The following is a 16,381-nucleotide window of genomic DNA, read 5'->3' on the forward strand; positions in this document are numbered from 1 at the left end:
GTAATTTTTATAAAGCTTATAAGCTATAAGCTTCAAAGCTAGACGCTTTAAAACTTATAGGTTATAGCTTTGAGGCTTATGGTTATTAGGGTCTAAAACTTTTTGTTTTTGTTTTTTTCTAAGAACATTCTATGTTTGTGTGCTCATAAAGTATACTGAGTTTCTGACAAGCTTTCCAGTTTTCCAAATAATATTTTTTTATAATTCGGTAATTTATTTTTTCTTTAACGATATTTGTTTTGATACGTTTAATTTTTCTTTGCTTGTGTTTCATCGTCCCCCCTTTTTTAAATAAGCATATACTTTTGATCTTAAACCCACAAACTAGGATATTATTATTCAAGATAATTCATCCTTCATCATACCTATCACTTTTTTATTGACTTCAGGGAAGTTATAAGGATTGTATTTCTTATACAATCCTTTTACAGTCTTATTCCATTTCATAATCCTTTATTACAGTCTTTTACAATCTTATACAATCCTTTTATCCTTTTTCTTATACAATCCTTTTTATATTTTCCTTTTATCCTTTTAATCATTTTTTCAGAAATAATGAACTTAATATTTATTAAAAAGTTGCAAAATATAATCGCCAAGTTGAAAGTTGTCAAAATTATTGGGTGCGAGGATTAAAGGTATGACGGATTTATATGTAAGCTATGACGGGTTTTCAAATATTTAATTAAATAACAAATGATTAGGTCATTTGTGTTTAATATTTTGCGGGGAATTATTTTTTGTTTATTTTTTATATTTATGCTGATGCTGTAGGCTTGTATTTACTTTGGCTTGATTTTTTTTTTATTTTGTCAGTGCTAATGTATGTAACATTGTCAGTGCTAAAGTGCTGCCACCATGCATGTGCACTGGTTTGTCATATTTATTTATTTAATTGTTGCAAATAAAAAATTATGTATCTATCTATCTATATTCTAAGTTAGCGAATTTTTCTTGGAAGTCAGCTGTAATGTCTTCATAAAAATCCTCAGTTCAAACATCTCAAATAAAGCTATCCGTGTCCATAGTCATGTCCGTGTCATCCGTGTCATGGATTCATATATTCAGTATGACATCCATACTTCAGTAACTGACACAAATCTAATACAGCAAATCCAATATAAATATGTTCATTTAGATTTATTTTTGATTTAACCATTCGAGCTACTGAGAAACTCTCACTAAATATTCTTTCCTATCTAAAGCTATGTTTTTAATTTTTTGTCTTTGTTCATCACTTGTGATTATTTCCGTACTTACTATTTTTCCAAGGTTATCCCAAAACAAGCCTTATTCATGAGTTTAAAACAAATCTTTCTTGAAATCTTTTGTTCTCTTCCGTCTTAATTTAGTATTATGAATTATATATTCTTTTAAATAGGGTGACTCAGTAGCATTTTATGTACTTTTACTTTATTACTTAAACTTTAAATTCTTATTATGCACAACATAATCTATTTTATTATTTAAAGTTGTACTTAGTTTTATATTGAAAATGTTCAGGATTTAGCGTTAAATCTTCATGTAAATTGTGTAACTTTCTTGGATATTCGAAATCAACTTCGTAAATGGCTCTCGTGTTATCCTTATTCAATTATTATTGGACTTCCTTTTTAAATTGTTGGCAATAGTCTGAGATGTTTGTTTAATGGTCAGGTATATTAAAAAAGGTAAAGTCTATTTCAGATAAATTTTGTGACACTTCACAATGATATAAATCATCAGCATCTCAATACATTAAATGATTTGAAAGTAGTATTTTATTAGAGTTTTTCTTATGTTTATTATTTGCTTTAGCATACCTTTTCATGCTTTTATATACACTTCCTCTCATTCCTTTTTCAATAAAAATATACATATCTTTGTCAGAAAATAATGGAATTTCAGCTTTACGGTATATGAAAAAAGCTTCCCATGCTAGTCCAATTGCTGCAATGAAGTGAAGTGGATCTAGTTTAGAATTATTTCAATATAAATTTCTAAAATCTTCAACGACATCTGGTAAAATTAAAACATCACTTCTGAGGTATAGTTTAGTGTAGTCTAATAGTGTTGACACTTAAATAATTTACAAATATATTTCGCTCTTAAATATTCTTCTTCAGAAATATTTTTCCTGTTAATCTAAAATAAAACTTGACTATTGAAGCCAATTTTGTATCATTTATTTTTTCATAGCTATCTATATATTCATTGGGATAAATTCCTTTCTTCATTTTTTCTTTGAATTCTTCAGTATTCTGAGATACATCAGGACTATTCTTAAAATTATTTCTTAAACAATTGCAATTCACTTTATATTCACTCTTTGCTAAATTTTTTTAAATCAAATCTAACTATGAAGCCATAAAATGGAGTGGATGTATGAAAAGCTTGTCGTATTGGATTTCATTAATAGTTTCTATTTGATAAAACAATATAAAACTGTCGGCTGAATAAAAAATTCCGTTATCAAGTACTTATTCTCTAAGAACTAAGCGGGAGTCATATTTTGAGAGATTATGCATTGTAATAGCGATAAGCTTAGGGATTTAAAAGCTATTATTACATTCAGCATGAGTAAATCTACGCATTTTACCAGTCATATAGTCGTGATCAAAATGAAAATATTTATCTACTATTTCTTTTTCACATATATGACAGCTTTTAATAGTTGTATTGTTCCATTTTTCTCTTACTTATTCTTGTGTATGACCATAATCTCTCTGTCTTTTTTCTTACTTATTGGCTATTTCGGTACACACTTCTGTTATGGTTGTTAAGAATCCCCACTAGCATCTTTACCAAAGTGGTCGTAATATTTATTTTGTGCTGTATCAAAAGAACAACATACTTGGAATCAATAAGGAAATGACTTTTTCTGCTACTATAGTTGGCTTTTTACCTTTCTTTTGATTAAATTCTTCATTGTCCGAATCAAAATCCGCTATAATACAATAGGGTTCTTTCATTTGTTTAGTTATATTTTTAAATTCAGTTTTAGATCTTGGTTTTGCCATAATGATGTAAGGATCTTCATAGCTATCCTTTTTAGAATGTTTCTTGAGCTTTTGCTCTTCTGTGAAATGCTTGTGAAATTCTTCTGTGAAATTTTTGATTTATGTCTAGCAATTTGAGTTCTCAATAATCTACTTAAATCTTTAAGTAAAATATAATGATTATAAAAATAGAGTCAATAAATCACATGTTTAACAGTGTTTCTCTTGATCTTAGTTTTAGTAATATGAGCGCTAACCACTTTATTTTCACTCATTTCAAATAAGCAAATTTTAATATTATATTTATTTTCAAGTTTTTAAATATCTTGAATATCCATAGGAAAATTATTAATTCCTTTAAATTTCAATTCATTTTCATGGGGCTTATATTTTGACAGTCAATCAATATTTCAATCTCTCTCTGGGTTAATATAAGCGAGTATTGACCAAAGAAAGCATTTACTATAATTATTTTTTATATTAATGCAAGCTTTTCTATATTTAAAAAACTCACGTAGTTCTTTATAAATACCACCCATATAATTTGGTAATCTTGTCATTCGATAGTCAATCCCATCGACTCTTTTAATTTCTAAACCTGATCTGGGTGCATTTCCTATGACTACTGTGTGTATATTTCTGTGATTACCGTTTAAATGGCTCTGTTCAATATCACTATTTTCATCAAAATCCAGGAACAGCTATCATAATGGGTAGATTAGAGTCCATCCTTCTGGGAATTCAATATTACAAGTGTCTTAAATTGAACTATTTGACTCTATAATTCATTCTTAATTTTTAATCTTTTGCAACAGACTCAAAAGTGGTCCAAATCAGCTCCAATTGGATTCATTGAAACATTAACTGTAATGGATTATTCTCTATTCCATCAAATACTCGGATTATTACCGTGCTCTTCTTCTTTAAACATATACTCTGGGTTATCTGGAACTTCTCTTTTTGTTTAATTGTAAATCAGTCCGAAATATCAATATTCCTTTCTTTCTTAACACTCTATCTACTTGTTACATCTCGAATCAATTGTCAATTATTATCAACATCGTTTTTAATGATTTCTATTTGATTTTTGAAATAACTTATTACTTTATTCGTCCCTTCATAATAATTTCCAGCATTTGAAATGTCTTTTATTTTTAGATTTTTAAGTTCAGGAATATCTTTCTTTCGTATACTATTAAATTGAAGTTTTAAATCTGGGACAATTTTATTTTTTTATTTGATTTCATTTCTAATTTACCTTTAATTCAGATTCAATATTGTAGTGATACTGCTTTTTGTCGTTTTCTCTTTTTATATTTCATGACCTTTGAATATAGCGATCTCACATTGATATTTTATTATTAAGAAGGTCATTGACGATAATTAATAATTTAAATATTTGGCCAATAATCTTTAAATGATGGTTTTTGACAAATGACCGCAAATCATTAATTGTAAAATGTGGTAACTGATTTTTTATTTTGTAGAGTCCAGATTTGCGTTGTAAACAACTTATAATCACTTCTGCAATGCCAGCCATTTATTAGGAGCTGAAATATTGAACAAAATTCTAAATCTTAAAAAATAGTCAGGGCTGAGGAATTTTATTGCTTGTTAATTACTATTTTTGAGACAGTAGATATCTCTTATTGTTTAAATTTCTTATGGTTAAAAGTTGTTGCAACCAAGTCTTTAACCCAGTGTAATTTTTTAAAAAGGAAGCAATAAGCAGAAATCCTAAATAAAAGAAGTTGCATTTTTACTGGCAGGTGTAGCGTAGAATAAAAACTTTCAGAACTATGCTATTCAAAATTTTTAAGGATTTATGGTTTATATAGAAAATTAAAAGAAAACAGCTTTACTGTATCACAAACTAAAATCAAAGAAGTGTTGCAAAATCAATATCCAGCTTATGATACATTTCAAATAAGACGCGTTTACATTCATAGCGTCGATGACCAAAGGCAAGCAGATTTTGTTAATATGCAACAGCATAAAAGTGAAAGTAAGAATTTAAATTATATTCTTACAGTCTTCGATTGTTTTAGTAAATAAGTTTGGTGTATTCCTTTAAAGGATAAAACGGGTAAGAAAATTATGAAACATTTTACCGATTTATTTAAAAATACAAAACCTAAGAAATTGCAAGCAGATGAAGGAAACGAATTTATTATGAAAACTTTGCGGTATTTTTGAAGAGTCATAAAATTCACTTTTTCTCATTTTAAAGCTTTCTCATTGAAAGCTCAAATTGCTGATCCATCTATCCGTTAAAATGAAACCAAGAGAAGCGAGTAAAAAAGGAAAAAAAATAAAGACTATACTAATTTATTTCCTGATGTCAAATTTTAAAACTATCCGTAAAAAAAATTTTGTGACGGGGATTTTATTTGATTTAATCAAACTGATGATGTTTTTGATAAAGGTTACCTACCAATTTACATATCTGACGTGTTTCAAATAGCTGCAGTGACACATACAACCCCTATATAGCATGAGTTGTCGGATAAAACTACTGAACTCACTATTGGTGGTTTTTCTGAAAAAGAACATTCGAAAGTTATTCAATAAAAACGTTCATTCTGTAAATGGATCCTATACAGTTGAATAAAATATTAGCCAGTATATTTAAAAGTAGAGAAATACAAAGAAACATAGTTCAAGAGCGTTCCTTAGAGCAATCTGGATTTTTTTTTTTTACTTCGCTGAAAAGCTATGTGCTCCAATGGTTTAAGCAGAAGATAAAAAATACAAATATGATTACTGATAAATTACAAAAAAAGGACACTAATTTCAGATTTCAGGGACTGGATCAACAGTTAAGCAACGCAGCAAGTCTTAAAGCAAGCAATCACGCTCACTCAAGTCAAGCTAATTTACCCCTGAATAAACCATATAAACATGACTAGTGTCCATTCTGGGATAGATGATAAGCTTTTGAGAGAAATCAATAAGGACTATGATTCTAAGGGATTCTATTTTGAAATACATAGTTTGTTATTTGGACAATTATCAATACTTAAAAGAGGCTATAGATGAATCAGGAACACATAGTCAAAAATATGGAGGATTGATGAAAGGCGTGAAATGTAGTGAATTGGAAAATAGTATAAGTTCGTAAAATTCAAAAGAAGAAGGCTAAAAGCTATTAAAGATTACTTTGATGTCATACAAACTCATCAAGGAACCGGAATTTACTTAAATGCGAATGATATGATTGAAAAATTATATAGTATGCTAGGTAACAGAGCTGCTGGAAATATATCTTATGAAGTGAGAAATAAATCTAATGGCCTGCTCGATTCATTATTCAAAATCAATTTTTTAAGAAAAATGACTATAATACTATTTACAACAATAATCTCAGAATTTAAATTTTATGAAAAAAATACTCTTCTAATAAACAGTTTTGAATATTGTTAGTGGTAATAAAAGTGAAATCGAAGAGTGTTATACAAGTAATCATGTCACGTTAGATTGAAACATAGATTATGAAGTAGCCTTATCTCTGTGTAAACTGTGGTACTCATGATATATATTAGTGATAGATTTAAAAACAATACGTTCGAATACAGAAAAAAACCAACGATAAATGGTTTAACGTTGTTATACCCAAGGGGTTGTGTGATGAAGAGGGTTTAAATTATTTCTTAGTTCGTTATTTCAATTCATGTCTAGATCGAAATCCAATCAGTATATCTTTCAATCTAGCAACGATGAAATTTGTATTACTTTGAAAGGGAATTTTAATTTTCAGTTTAATAATGATTTATGCTCTATTTTAGGATTGGAAAATGAAGTTTAATTAAGTAGAAAATTTAATGAATTTACTAAAGTTCTTAATATTTACAATAAATTTTTATATATTACGAGTTCATTGCTCATTATTGGATAGTTCCATTGCGAATGGGAGCATAACCTCTGATGTGATGTAGAGTTTTGTTCCAAAAACAGAACCTGGAACGCTACACTGTAATATTCCTATAGGCAATATCTTACAATGGATGAAACAAATATATCAACGGGCTAAAGAACACCATAACCGATCAATCAGGTAAATTAATTGATCTCTATGGAGATAATATTCAATATGTTTTGGATTTGAAAAAAGTTTAAGGAAATTATTCAGTAGAATTTATCTATAATAAATGCTCATCGATAAGAAGCAATTATTATGTACAAGATAGCATGGTAGTGACATTGGTAATTTCTTTTAGAATATCGTCAATTCTCAATTATTCAAGACTTTCATAAAAAATATAAAAGACGAAGCTCGTTTCATATATACCGCTATAATTAAACCTCTACTTGAGTTGTTTAAAAACAGAGCGACTGAATATCGAAAAGATTGGGTCGATTATAATCAAAGAGGGTTAAATGATGCGAGATCTCTAAAAGATATAGTGTCAAATGATAAGAAATATTTCAATAAAAATCTTAATGAACAGACGAAAGGCTTATTGTATTCAATGATTCAGGGAAGGACCCTAAAATACATCCCGGTGAGGCTCTTGTTGACACCTTCAGCAACAATTGAAGAGCCACCTCTTGAAATTCCACTGTTTGAAATTTTTTTAAAGTTTATTTAATACTTGTTACCGTATATAAATAGCAGTAAGTTAAGTGATTGCCCCTTATTAAGAAATACTAGATAAGCCTATTATTGATGATTCTAACCAAATATAAATATACAGAAATTGGAGAGAACATTGTGAATGTATCCCAACAATTAAATTATAATATCTTTTTAAAAGATGCGGATGAAGCTTTAACAAACAATTAATTTTATTTGTTCAAAACTATTGAATATATTATCAATGGAAAATATATTGAGAATATTGATTATGTAAGTTAATGACTACTGTAAAAAAAAAATATTAGAATATTTGGATTATTATGATCGAAACAAAGCTACTAATATGTTTGGTATAAAGATAAAACCCAATCCGTTGATTCCTTTAAAGCAGAGAACGAGTTTGAAAGCACTTTTACACCTGTTGCAGTAGGTGGTGGAACCATTAAAACAAAAAGAAATAGCGCTTTTAATAGTGATTTATTTAAAACAATTTTTCAAATATGATTATAAAATCTGCAGCTCAAAATTTTAAAGTAGATTTAACGTATTTATCTTGGATTTTACCAGTGTTACATCCCATTTTACCCATAGCGACTTAATTAGAAGCTGTATTAGAAGCTGAAAAAGGCAGAACAATTAAAAGATGGTTTAGGAAAGGGATGCTCATTTTAATTAAAATGGGATGCGAGTAATGCTTATGAAAGTAAAAATAAAACTGATAAAGAATTAATATGGAAGGTAGTCAGTGAACACTATAGCACAACTAAAATTTTTGTTGGATTGCAAAAATCTAGAAGAGATTACAGTGATACGCAAAACAACATTTTATTTGACCATATCAACACTGATAGAATTGAAGTGAGATTAAATGGATATAAATATACACTAAAAGATTTTAATGTGGTTACAAATAGAATATAAACATAAAAAGGTTGATAGTGGAACAGTTGTAAGTTACAATGATTTTACAATGCTTCAAAGAATGAATCAAATATTTATCAAAGTGGATCAACTGTTGATATAGAAATTAAACTTTTATTAGTTCAAGTGCCTTCTAATCCATATAACATTTACTGCGTTATGCTTTCAGAAAGCAAAGCAATCATTAAGCCATTGACAGTAAATTATATGCTAATTTATGAATTATTTTCGATTTAGAAATTTGTTTAATAAAAATATTTACTAATAAATGGAGAAAGCTTTAAGCGAAATGAAAAATACAAACCTATTAAAAATACAAACGATCTTTCCGTAGAATACTTAGGCACGCAACTAACCAAGTAATTTGTCATTACTCAAATTGTTTCTGACGCGTGTTTTGATTTATTCCCAGAATTCTTTCACCGAGCGAAAGATTTTTGGGAAGAAAGCTTAAGGCTGTTAAAGAAATGAAAATTATCTCCTATTCGGAAAATCTGTTTAATAGAATCATTTACTAATAAATGGAGAAACTTTTAAGCGAAATGAACATGGAAAAGCAAATATAATTAGGACTATTAGGAAAGAAGATTTGGACATTGGAATGGAATACACAATTAAAGGAAAGAAACGTGTTATAACTAAATATAGAAATATACTTGTTATCATTATTTATTTTAAAGGTGAAATGGTTGATATACATATATATATATATATATATATATATATATATATATATATATATATATATATATATATATATATACTCATAAGCATTTTGATTCCAAGTCAGCTAATCTTGAAAAGAAATTTAACAACTTAGATAAAGATATGATTTTAAAAGTTATTGAAAGAAAATATAGAGATAATAAAAGTTATTTGGATATTAATATCAAAATATCTACTAACTATTAAATATTATTGAATTATTATATATTTTCAGTAGTGCAGGAAAAATAAAATAAAATTTAACTGTTATTTCACAAATTCAACAAATTCACATTTCACAAGGCCTGTTTTGATCTTAACGCTCAGGATGGGAAAGAGGGAGAGAGATTAACTTACCTCAAGCCCAATAGAATCTGAATTAAGGATTTCTTCTCTAATCTTTGGATATGATTGTCTGAGATACCATTTTTGACTGATAGCGATTTCAGTCTTGATATCCATCAAGGTAATAGTCCGAAGTTCTCGATGGGTTGCTTTCAAGAATGGGAAATTGCATGGGAACTTGTAAAAAATTTGCAAATCTTCAATTAAATCCGTTCGAACTCAATTAGAAATGGGGTAAATGAATGGGGTAATCTAGGTGAGGTCTAAAACCTGTGTTCACATTGTGAAAAAGTGTAAAAATGAGACCAAATTTGATTTAGAAAGACCTGTTTTAATATTTTATGTCGGGGTAGTAGACACTCCAAATGTGACATATTTGATGTTAAAATGATGTAAAGGAACTGAAAATTATGTAATTTGAATGGGAGGATCTAGGTGAGGCAGGATCCCATTTTCTAAACTACTCAAGAGTTTTAAGTAAAGTCAATCAGAGGCGTAATTTGGTATGGGACCAATTCTAGATCTCAGTTTACCCAATCCCAGACCCCAGTTCGTCCCCCCCCCTCTTAATAGAATTTTAGTTTCTCCCAAAGTCTCGTCAAAACTAAGATAAGCCTGAATAATTAAATCATCCACAGAAACGAATCAGTTTATTTTAATAGATCTTTACCTTTTTGTTGCTATACGGCGCATTTTTCAGCTTTCACTGTTATTTTCAATTGATTTTGGACTGTTAGTTCCAACTTTTCCCCTTCCCCCCAGAATTTTTACGAAATTACGCTACTAAAGTCAGTCTCCCTACAAATGATTCTAAATAGTAAAAGTATATTTTTGGTCAATACTCTGGTCAAATAATTCAAAATTATTTGCGTTATCTTAGTGGATACTCTATTGAAAGAAGAAAACTTAAAATTAAATTTAAATCCGTGCTGCCTTCATCTATATTTAGCTATACAATTCGACATGGAAGTGAAATAATAATAATACAAAACAGTGCCATCATGCTGACTTGATTTGTGTTGTGGTTTTCTCGTGTGGTTTAAACAAAGGCACATTGCTCTATCTGAATCTGACTCTACACCAAAACGATATTGTCAGGAATGCTTGTGGATGATTTCCAAGGATACATTGACAAGCTCTGTTAGGATTAAATCAGGGATATAAGCCAAGGGGACTCGAAGGTCCCGTTCCCAAAACCCAAAATTTCTATGCAATTACTAAAATTATCACTTTTTATGTTATTGGAAATTTGAAAAAAAAATTGAATTATTAACTAGTTTATATTATTTGACATTTGAAAAATACACAAGCTGCGTTCATGCCTGAGCGGGATATGTATAATTTTTTTTACAAAGGGAATAAAGTTTTAAATTTCAACTAAAGCTAATTAAATTAAATTTTAAATCAATTTTCCTGTTGAGATTTTTTATTGAATTTTAAGTAAACTCAATTTCTTGATTCTGTTTTATTAAATTTCATAAATTAAAACTTTATTTAGAAGTTTGAAGCTATAACTTAAGTTTTAATTTAAAGTTTTAAACTTTAAATATTTTTACTCGAAAGGTTCGAAATTTTAGATAGAATTTTAGCCAAGTTTCTATTACCAGACAAGCGTCACATCTTTTTTCAAATGTTACAAACTGTCGCTCTGATCGTGTTCCTGGCTTCCAGAGGTGATAGCCACCCTTTTCCCGTTGTCTGTGGTTGCCATTGACCGTGATGATCCTATATCAGGGAATCCTGTAAAATATCGGAAAGGAATCTCTTATAAAGTGTGAGAAAAGCCTACCACTTGGTAATCTTTGACAATTTTTGGAAATATAAAATGTTACAGCAGGGCTTACTAGAGTCGGTTGGGTAGAGTCCGTAAAGAAGGTTTTAAAGGAGCTTCATGTGAGAGAATAAAATGGTAAGTTCTGAACAGTTTGGGATGGAGGAGAATTGTGAGCAGCTATGTTGGTCTCAAGGAGAGTGTTGCAGCTGTGATCTGCGAGTAGCAACGAAGAAGATAGATTCCATACCTCTTATGCTAAGTGCTCTGATATTTAACTTTAGATTTAGAACCTGATTTAGAATCTACGATTTTTTAGAAATATATAACGCTAGACTTTATTACTTTCACCGTAAACCTGAAAATATTCTTGCTCTCCATAAAATTTCCCCGTTTTTTCAGAATCAAATAAGAGCTGAAAATTTTTATTTAACTCTTTCCGTTTATACATTTTTCTGGTGATGATTTTTTTTCAAATCTTTTTTTTATGTGATTCTTTGTATGAAAAAAAAGAAAAAAAGAAGGAAGCAGGAAAACACAACGGATTTGGAAATATTTTATCCAGTGAATTTCTTTGTACTGTTGACAATATACCGGAGGTCCTTACCGCACTAAATGCTTTGTTATTGTTCTTCATTGGCTAAGAATTATCCTTGTTTAGTTTGTTTTGTTTTCTTCATTTTTTTTTGGTTTTCTATATATTATGTATATTTAGTGTGATTTTAAAAACAGTTTAATTCATGGAAGGTGTTTGCATTATTTTTTTCCGTTTTCTTTATTTATTTATCCCTTACTCTAAACAGTTGTAAAAGAAAAAAGTCAATAAATAAATATACGCCTAAATAAAACAAATAATCTTGCGTTTTAAACTGTGGATTCTAAAGATTGAGCCTAACGTAGCCTATTTTATCTAATAAGTCTATACTGGACCGTAGATTTTCATAAATAATACTCTATCTATTAAAACCTTACAATCTAAGACCTATCACTCCAGAATCTATTTTTCAAGCCACATGATGCCATAGAAGTAGAGTGATATGCTAAAGGTTCATATAGGAATTTACTGCGAGAACGTAGGAAAATTGCAAAAGCAGCAAAAAGACGATTTTTATATGAAAGGTTTGAAGTACTACGGTTGAAGAAACTAGAAAAGAAGTGAAAAAGATATTTGATTTACTATTCAATTAAGAAGTTGCAAAATGTGCAATTTAAGAAGCAGAAGTTTCGCCGCTAGATGTAGCCTATGGTGTAACTACTTTGTAGTAATATAACTTGAGCAGGGTTAATTACTCCAGCTATGTGCCGTGTAAGAACCATAATTTTCACTACTCAGAGTTTTCAGAGAGGGTTTAAAATGTTTTTTTTCTCGATTGACTGGTCAAAAATTGATCAAGACTATGATGTTAGTCAAATCATCAAAGTTTCGACAATCGATGGTGCTCCAAGCCTCAAAGGAAAGATAGATACATAGGAGACCCTGCTAGAGAGCCTCCTCCAGGTGTGATTCCATTGGTGGTGAATATCCTTTTTATAAGTAACTCATAAATACATAATTATTATATGTTTCAAACTGAGCACGGATTTACCAACCCTTAAACGGTCTTGGCACCAGAATTTATATAATTTTCCTTCCCTCCAAAAGCACAATATTTGTAAATTGAAAATTGATCTGAGGGGGAGGGATTAGGTGATCGCCCTCAATAAAAAATGAAGTATTTGACAACACAAAATGAATATCATGAAAGATAGACTACTCTCCCAAGCTTTGCTCTCCCATTTACAAGAAGTTTTATAGGCGTACCCAAGAGAATGGGTAACCTATATGCGAATGTAAGTAACACATGCTCTTTAGGCGTTCCCCCCCAAAAGATCTCCGCAATCTAACATGTTAAAAAACAGGCAATTATTAACAGGTTGACAAGCTGCATTTCATTTTCACACCCTTGCATAAAATTTATGATGATAATGGCAATTAATAACTCTTGTTAGATTCTTCTCCGCTCGAGAGGGTTTAGATCTATTTGTAACTCAACACCCTTTGAAGCACGAAAGTGGTTAAAGTGAAGCTTATGGGCTTCCCAAAGTTTACTGTGCTTTCTATGCTGATGAAAATAATGAAAAGTCAGCTGACGGAAGCTTTTGCCGCGTGGATTGAAAATTTTAGAAAAGGAAAAATAAATGAATTACTGCTAAGTAAAAGTTGTAAGTAATTAGGTTAGTTTATCGAAAATGATTGCATGAAAAATCTACTAACAGCCAATGATGTCATAGAAAGCTAAGAAATAGGCTTAATTGCGAGATGTTCAGAATGGGATCTACCCTTGGGCCTGCTGCTCTATTTAGTTCAGCTTAGGACAATTCTTATGCAATAATCCTTTAAGTAACTATCCCTTTTTTCTATTCAACGTTTCATTCAAATAAATTAAGCCTAGCTTATATGTTGGTAGAATAGCATATCAAAAGGAGAATTTAATGGGGTAAATCTTTACTTTTGTTCCAAGTGCATATTAGGCTACTGCATATAGCAAGATTCTGATGATCACATATTGTTTCTTCATCATTATTAGAGTAGCACATCCACTTTTTAGGTTTCTAAAATACCCTTCCAATGAGACTAAAAATGCATAAACTGGGCTTGCTTACAGATAACATTACCTATAGAGTGAAGTGTTTTAGCCTAGTCTATGAGCCCTATGGGTAGCAGGATTAATACACTTTGCTCTTTAGGTAATGTTACCTGTAAGCAAGCCCAGTTCATGCAATTTAGTTTGCCCCACAGAGGTGAAGGTCAACCAAAAATGGATGTGCTTCTGAATTAGCATTTCTAAGTGGTCTAAGCTGGAACAAAAGTAAACATTTACCTTTAATGGTAAGCTACAGTTGTTCTGCCTTCTATCCCTGGCCTCTGAATCTGGTGAAGTTCTAGCTTAGTTTAGTAAGCTTTTTGCCATATTAGAAATTAACCAAGTTTGGTGAATAAAACAGTCTAGAAAGTATCCAGGGCACAATAGATCCCTGGAAGGTATTTTCAAGCTAATAGGGTGAAATTATAGCAAATCATATAACTGGCTTTTGTATAAAGTGAATATACCACTTGATGCCTTTTTTTATGCACTTTTTAACCTAAACTAACCTTGTTATAAATGATTTCAGCACTGAGAAAATGTAGCATTATTTTTTTTGAAAACAATGGAAAAGATTGCACTGAGAAAACATAGTATTATTTTTTAGAAAATAAGTGATTAGTCATACTCTAATTGAAAATTTATCATTTTGAAGAGCTCAAAAATTGCTTAGAAATTGACTTTATGATTGAAGCAATTATTATATTTGTAAAGAACATGAAAAAAGGCATCAAGAGGTATGTTCACTTCATTGGTAAGTCAGTTATATGAACTCTCATAGGCCTAATTTTTTGAAAATTTGTCATTTTTGAGAGCTAAAAAGTACTTAAATCTCATTTTAAGATAGAAGCAATTATTAAATTTGTAAAGAGCATAAAAAAGGCATTGAGTGGTATATTCACTTTATATGAAAGCCAGTTATATGATTTGCTATAATTTTACTGCTGATAGATCTTGGCACCTACCTAGACTATCTGAGTCTTCTCCAAAAAGCATTTAACCTTAATTTTGGGTTTTCATTTTTTAATTGGCTTATCAGAAGATCTTTGGTAAGATCTTTAGCCATATCAAGGCTTTATTCTTAAATTAAAATAGCCTATTTTGTCTTCAAATAGCCTATATTGTTTAAATTCTTACAGATCAGGATTCAACAAAAGCTTGGACATTGCTCTTGAGTCCCTATAATTTTTTTAAGCTATTACCTCTACACTTATCTCTTTTCTTGGGCTTTAAATATAATGTTTTCATTTTGGCCCTCCAATTCCCTTTCCTTTGGCTCTAGACCTACTCTGCAAAGTGGCATAGCAATTAGCAACACTACTTGGCTGTTTTCAAATTACATATCTTTACATATATACATATATTACATATATATATGTAATATATATGTATATATATGTATATATATTACAACATATATTTTACATATATAATGGCTCACAAAAAAGTTGCCAAAGGCTACTAAAGTGGGGCAGCTTTTTGAATTCTGCTAGACTACTAGCAGCTTTGAAACTTTTTCCATACCTGTTCTAGAATTTGAAAACATAATTCCTATGATTACAGTTCAGCTTTGGGTAAATTTGCAGTTTTTAATATAATTTTGCTAGAATGAAAGATAATAGGGCCTACAAAACTTGGTGCCTTCTTTTATGTTCTTTCATAATTCAGTAATTGCTGCTGATGCCAATTTCATTTTGATCTCTTAAAGGGCTCAAAGCAGCCCATAGGTTCTAAAATTTTAAAAGTATGTTTCTAAAAAAACTTGCTGGTAAGAAAAATCATCATTTATAGATGATTCAGGAAAAGTAATTATTATTTTTCTTAGTCTTAACAGTGGTTTAGTTTCATCAAAATCCAGGGGAGAGAAGAGAGTTGGAGCCAATTTTTTCAAATCAATTAAAAACTACATAAAGAGCCATATAGGCTAGTACCATAAAGGTAAAAATATAATAAAAAAACTGACCTTTTTCTATAGATGATTGAATTATGCAGGCTTATCTTAGTTTTGACAAGATTAGAGAAGAAACTAATTTCAGGCTGGTGGAAACTGGGATCTGCTGGGCAGTTATCCCCTGGCCCATAGCAAATTACACCCCTGAGTCTTAGTATATTCCACTTTCTTGGGCTATAATGAGAGAAAGGCTAAGGTGGTTAGGGCATGTTCTGTGGATGGAAGCCCTTAAAGGTCTGGAAGACACTACAGGTCTGGATGACCTTAGAGCTCCCAGATGGATTAAGGGGATTGCAAAAGATTGTCCTTTTTGGCCAACCATCTAGGACTAAATAAAAAACAAGTCATTTAAGGTTAGGGTGAGATGATGTTGTAAAGAAAGATTTGAGGGAAATAATAAATTCCTGGGAGGGTGTAAAGAGGGAGGCTTTGAATAGATTGGGATAGAGGATCATACATAGCTGTGTTGGCCTCAGCAGCTTGGTTTGTTGACTTGTTAGGAGTAGCAGT

At 30.2% G+C, this 16,381-nt stretch overlaps 1 long non-coding RNA gene across 1 annotated transcript in view; it reads left to right on the forward strand.

The window, feature by feature from the left end:
* The first annotated feature begins 13,404 nt into the window (after window positions 1-13,404).
* The window catches only part of LOC136040314 (uncharacterized), a 39,986-nt gene continuing 37,009 nt past the window's right edge, over window positions 13,405-16,381 (forward strand). The window contains exon 1 of the long non-coding RNA XR_010620686.1: window positions 13,405-13,498. This is a non-coding gene — a long non-coding RNA (uncharacterized LOC136040314). The remainder of the gene's footprint in view (window positions 13,499-16,381) is intronic.

The sequence above is a fragment of the Artemia franciscana genome, chromosome 20 (genome assembly GCF_032884065.1).
Source record: "Artemia franciscana chromosome 20, ASM3288406v1, whole genome shotgun sequence".
NCBI classification, from domain to species: Eukaryota; Metazoa; Arthropoda; class Branchiopoda; order Anostraca; family Artemiidae; genus Artemia; species Artemia franciscana.